We start from the raw sequence: 5652 nt of genomic DNA, 5'->3' as shown, positions 1-5652 counted from the left end.
GGTGTCAGCGTGAAATGTGACAGACCGTCAACGCTGAAGTCGGATTGTGCCACGCCAGAGCAATCGATTGCCGATTCATCTCTTACATGCACCGCATATCCTAATAAACGTTTCCGCGTTGTGAATCAACACAAAAATACAACTTCAGCAAGAAAAAATATTTGACAGAATATCTTGCATTAAGAAATACAGAACGTATGAGACAAAATTAACGGGGTTTGTAGCGATCTTCGATTAACAGTGTCTGGTAAATCAGAAGCTGGATGGCAAAGAGGCAGGCTAAAAGGGGCTTTAAATTATTTATTTACAAATACCAAGCCTTCCAATTGCAGCTGTTTCATTCGGTGCTGAAAGTTTGAGTTGATATTACCCGTGCTCGCAAAACGTATCTGCCTTTTTCTGTTGATAGATAATAACACGAAGATACCTAACACGTAAATCGGATAACGTTAGGTATTGCCACTTTCAATGGTTTCATATACTTGAGACTATGGGATCTGGTTGTAAGAAATACAGTTTTTTCCTACACAAAAAAAATGTTATATATATATCACAACATGACCGTTTTTAACTACAGTTTCGTTTGTACTGCAGCGTGTAGTTTATCATACAGACTATGTTTGTGTATATTTGTGGGCGTACACTTAACCTCGGGCCGGGTCATTTTAACTCTCGACATTATTCTCTTGGTTTTGCTCCATAATTTCACACTCATCAGCGCCACTCCTAATACATCCACAGACATTCTCTCCTCATTACGCTTCCTTTTCCGACTTTGATGATATGCAAATAACCCTCCACCCCACCCTTCTCCTCCTTCCTCCCCTGCTCCCTCCCATTTCTCTGCCTCAAGCAACAACACACACGTACACACTCACACATCACACACAGGCTAATGCACTGTGGCAGTGGCCACAGACAGGCGGGGAGGATCAATTTCTTACCCAGTGTGCTACCGATATTCATAAGATAAGGCCATGGAGAGGGAGGTATGGGAAGGAGCGGGATGCTGCAGTGATGCGAATAAGGAAAATGGCGAGTGGATGTAATGAAGGGGAGGGTGTCCAGGAAAACGGGCTGAGTGGGAAAAGGGGGGATTGTGAGTTTACATGGGTGAGAAAGTGGTAAATATGGGGGAAATCTCGCGGCTGGGTGGATGCAGGATGAGTAAGTGGGTTAGGGTAGTAGAAAAGGGGGATGGGGTGTAGAGAGGACTCTGGGGGATGGGGTAGGGAATGGATGGGGTGGTAAGGAAAAACGAGGGATGTGTGCGTATTGGGGGGGGGGGGGGGGGGGGTCCATTTTGCTGACTTGCTCTCTTATTGGTTTGTTCAAAAGCTTGGGGAGGGGCAGCCACAAAGCATACTCTCTCCAGCTGTATAGGAAGTGCTGAGAAACAAAGAGTGTGAGTGTTGGGGGGTTAATGTTGATATTCTGGTCTAATTAAATTCTGGAATGAATGGTGCTTATCAGATACAAGTCATACAGACAAAGGCGTCGGCTTTTGTTTGAGTGGAAGAATTCTGCACACGCATGAGTTTTTGATCTATCATTCAAATTTATTTGAAACAAAAAGGCGCAAATTGCCAACACTGTTTCACAATTTGTAATATTGTGCATTAAAAAATTACTGAACATTTTATGCAGCACAAAGACCATCTGCAATATTGCCTGGACATTGTTGTAAGCTTCAATACAAAACCTTGAGTTTACAAAGATCAAACAGATCTTACTTTAACAATATACAGTATGTTCATTATTATGGTTCTAGTGTGCAGTACTAAGCAACTGCACCGTATCTTACACACAGAAATGGCCCTCTAATGTAGCGGTTTGCAAATGAGGTTACATGTACCCCTAGGGGTACGTGAAGGCACTTCAGGAGGTATGTGAGATTTGAACAGTTTCTGAATTTGCCTTCAGGAACTAGATTTGCTGTGACAGAAACAGTCTCTTTTCTTTTCAAATTAAGAGTAAATGGAATTGGAACACCAAGCGTCTTTTTGATGAATAATGTTATAGCGAGCCCTTTGCAAAACGTTTTGTTCTCATTGTGTTAGTTTTATACTGAAGCAGGTTGTCATCAATGATGCAATTTTATGGCAAACGAGCCTCAAATATAACAGATGACTGTATACGATGTAGTTCTTGAGATGACTGAATAAAACATGCCTACAGATACAATTGTAGTTTCAGAGGTTATTAATCAGACATATGTTGTGTGTACCATTACACTTTCTGAGAGACCTTAAAGCTATGTCTCCCAACATGCTTTATAAATTATAATTTGAAATGCAGAAATGTCAGAAACAAAATGTAAATATTTTAAGTATCTCAACTGTCCACATCAACATGCCACCTTATTTGAACATACTGTATGTCATAGTATCAACATAATTTAATTTAAGGTAAACACAATTCTTGACCTGTTCTGACAATGAATACCATGCATAGCAGAAGGCAGTTTGGAAGCAACAGCCTGTTTGTGGAGGCCAGTTGAACTCTGCCTGCGAAACCAGTCTGCTGACTCAGAATGAGTGACAGACATGGAAAATACTGAGTGTGTTGCAAGAGTGTTCATTGCTGAAGGGAGAAAATTCGGAAGAATTAAGACCAAGGCATTCAGAAAAAAATCACAAGTGTACTGTTACGCACAGCAGCATAAACAGAAAATTTTCAAGGGGTTGGCCATTGTGTCACAAAACCTCAGTGAGGGGTAGCCAGCTTTGGCATGAATGGTCATGGTCAGTTTCATGAAAGAATATATTTATATTTTATTATATAAATTAAAATGCAAAAAAAAATACATATCAAAACTTCCCCTTAGGTGTGGATGTGGCCAACAGGGTGGCCACAGAGTGACAATTGGTGGAGATTTGCCACCATGTTGTGTAGCTCTGCATCTGGTTGGACAGAATGTACATACATACAACAGTAGAAAATTGTACAGTGTTATACAAGAGAAGAAGACAAGCTTTCTTTGGTTTAGCCAGAGTAAAGCAGAGGGACATGATTGGGTTTGGAATCTTGGCTTCACTATTAAAGCAGATCGGAAAAAAATCACATATTTAAAAATGAAAAAAGAAGGGCAAAGAGCTCTGCCAAGAATGCACAGGCATGAAGCAACATATTACGTTCATTCCTTCTGCCTGCCTCTGTGTTTCCCCAAGCAGATCTAAACAGACAGAATCCAGCCAAGAAAATGTGGAAATTGGAAAAAAATGTTGAAGTCAGTTAGAGCCTCTCTGTATATTGCATTGTGAATGCAATTTGGAGTTGTACTTAACTCAGGCCTGATACTGTCATTTTTAAAATAATTTTTTATTCATTCAAAGTGTGATAAAGAGTTACCGGTATATCATTTTGAAGACACCAATAATACAGTAGCACAGAGGTTTGTAATCATTTTTCAATGATCTACACTAGGTGAAATGTTCGCTGTAGTACTCCTAACCACGCCAAAGAATTTTTGCATTAAAAAAAAATAAAATAAAACAGTGCTTTGCATCAATGTCTAACTCTGATTTATTCAAAGTTGGAACTACATTTTTAGTGATATTTCTAAGTAGTTTATTCAGCAGTTCTGGAAGATGGATTGTGGAACTTCATTTGTTTTATTTCTGGCTTGTCTTCTGGAAAACTACAAGAGGGAAACAAAGTTTTGCAACAGTCACAAAAACACAGTTTAGCAACGCATTTTTTCATATTCTAACCAATTTGCTCTTAATTCTAAAAAAAGGAATGCGCTTGTCCTATCACAGCATGAAAATTATTCAATGAGATTTGCTGATACCTGCAGAAACCCTGTTAAAATCTCACCTACACGCCGAAGTGCCTTCACATGCCCAGAGGGGTACTCATACTCTCATTTGAGAACTGCTATACTATGATGGACTGAATTATGAAGTACTTAATACTTGATGACGAATTTTCATAAAATTATCTCTGCACAAATAATTCAAATATCTTCCAAGTTTGGCAAATTCCATACAGAACACCAGCAGTAAATTGTTTTGGTAAACAAGGGATCCCGTATTACAATCCTGCCACTCACATATACTGCACAAATAAATAAGGTCTCAGTGCCATTAAAACATCACTAAATTGAAGAATCTAGGGATTTATTGGCTTTGCCAGATTAAAATGGAAAAACAAGGATTATTTTCCTAACTTTTCCATCCGTTGACAGCCAAAGTAGAGGATTATAGACTTTAGATTGTCACAGAGGGGGATACGGTGAAAAACACCCATTTTGTTGTGAATGTAAGTTGTTTATTAATTTAGTTTTGTTGTACATCAAAGCTTTTCTATTTGTGATTACTTAGATTTTTTTGTAATTATTCATGGTAAAACGATATACATCGCTGATTTACAGTGTATTTAATGATTTAATAGAATAATTCTTTTTTTTCTTTAATTATTCTTATGATGATTGCCATATAATGGGGTAAGCACAGTCAGGAGGGTTCCAACAGCTATAACCAGCTGATGAGTGTGTGTGCGTGGCTGATTTGAGAACAAGGAGGTTTTCCAAGGCTTTGCTATGTGTGAATGTACCTCGATGTATGCACATTAAAAGTGCATTTATGCGTAGGCGGAAGGAATTGCCAACCCCCTATTCTCAAAGCCAGCGCTGGAGGGTTTGGCCTTGGTAAGTTTCAAGTCACCTGAGGAGATGAGAAGAGCCAGTATGTTTCTCTGCAAGGCCTTTCTGGTGCATTTCGACACATTCAATGTTGCTACAAATCCTGCACAAACACAGATATTCACACATCTCTTCATCCAGTGAGTTGGTGTAGCTCATATGACTTGGCAGACTTGAACCTTGCATTTATGTGTGCCAGAGTAGAAATGTGTTTGTCAAGAGTTTTGGCAGTTTTTTCAAGGCAGCCTTACCAAAATATCCACAGGGAAATGTGGTTTTAACGCCCCCTCTCATACCTCCCCTTGCTTCCTTTCATTTGCTCCTTTCACAATTACATTGCTTACGTGTCTCTGTGCCTTGATCTCTTTTGTTGCAAATTCTCACTCTTTACTCTCTTTATTTTTGTCCAATTTCAGCCAGCAGGAATTCTCCTTGATCCATGCCTTTTGCTCCGATAACACCATGCTTTGTTTTAGCAACATAATTCACTCTCTGTCCCTGTATTAAAATCATGACAGTTTAATATAAATCAAAACACTTTGACTATATAACACTAATGGAGAAACGTGATGGTAGATATCCTGTGGGGTCAGATGAGACACGGAAGCTCTTGATATTCAAATATCTCTAGATCATAGGACGCGGGAGGGGGCTCTAAATATGCAAATAATGACACACACGTGACCTTCTGAAATTCAGCAGCTATTGATGAGCAGATTCAGATGTGTGAGACAAGGGACAACATATTTTAAGCGCTTATATCATGCATTCTTGTAAGCATGCGCAAGGGAAGCGCAGGCCCACACAACGCACTTTTTCCAACGATGAGGCATATTCTACCTCACTGAAGTTAATCGCAGTCTATCCTTTTGCCACTCATCCCCCTTCACAAACATCCCTCCTGAGGTCCATTTCCAACAACTGACTTGAGGGAATAACCGCCTCCACACTGACTCAAGAGTCTGCTGCTCTCTGTGTGATTCATTTTCTCTCTCCCAACTTGGTCT

At 39.6% G+C, this 5652-nt stretch overlaps 1 long non-coding RNA gene across 1 annotated transcript; it reads right to left on the bottom strand.

Moving 5' to 3' along the window:
- Window positions 1-1763: 1763 nt before the first annotated feature.
- On the bottom strand, window positions 1764-5203 carry LOC148421359 (uncharacterized). Its single transcript, XR_015866201.1, has 3 exons — window positions 4897-5203; window positions 4668-4748; window positions 1764-3640 (listed from the first exon to the last, which is right to left on the bottom strand). It is a non-coding gene; the product is annotated as an uncharacterized LOC148421359 (long non-coding RNA).
- Between the last annotated feature and the right edge of the window lie 449 nt (window positions 5204-5652).

This window comes from Hippichthys cyanospilos, chromosome 7, assembly GCF_059441005.1.
Source record: "Hippichthys cyanospilos isolate Australia breed blue-spotted pipefish chromosome 7, RoL_Hcya_1.0, whole genome shotgun sequence".
Lineage (NCBI taxonomy): Eukaryota > Metazoa > Chordata > Actinopteri > Syngnathiformes > Syngnathidae > Hippichthys > Hippichthys cyanospilos.
Note: the sequence above shows the minus strand (reverse complement) of the source record. Positions and strands in the feature narration are given on the sequence as shown.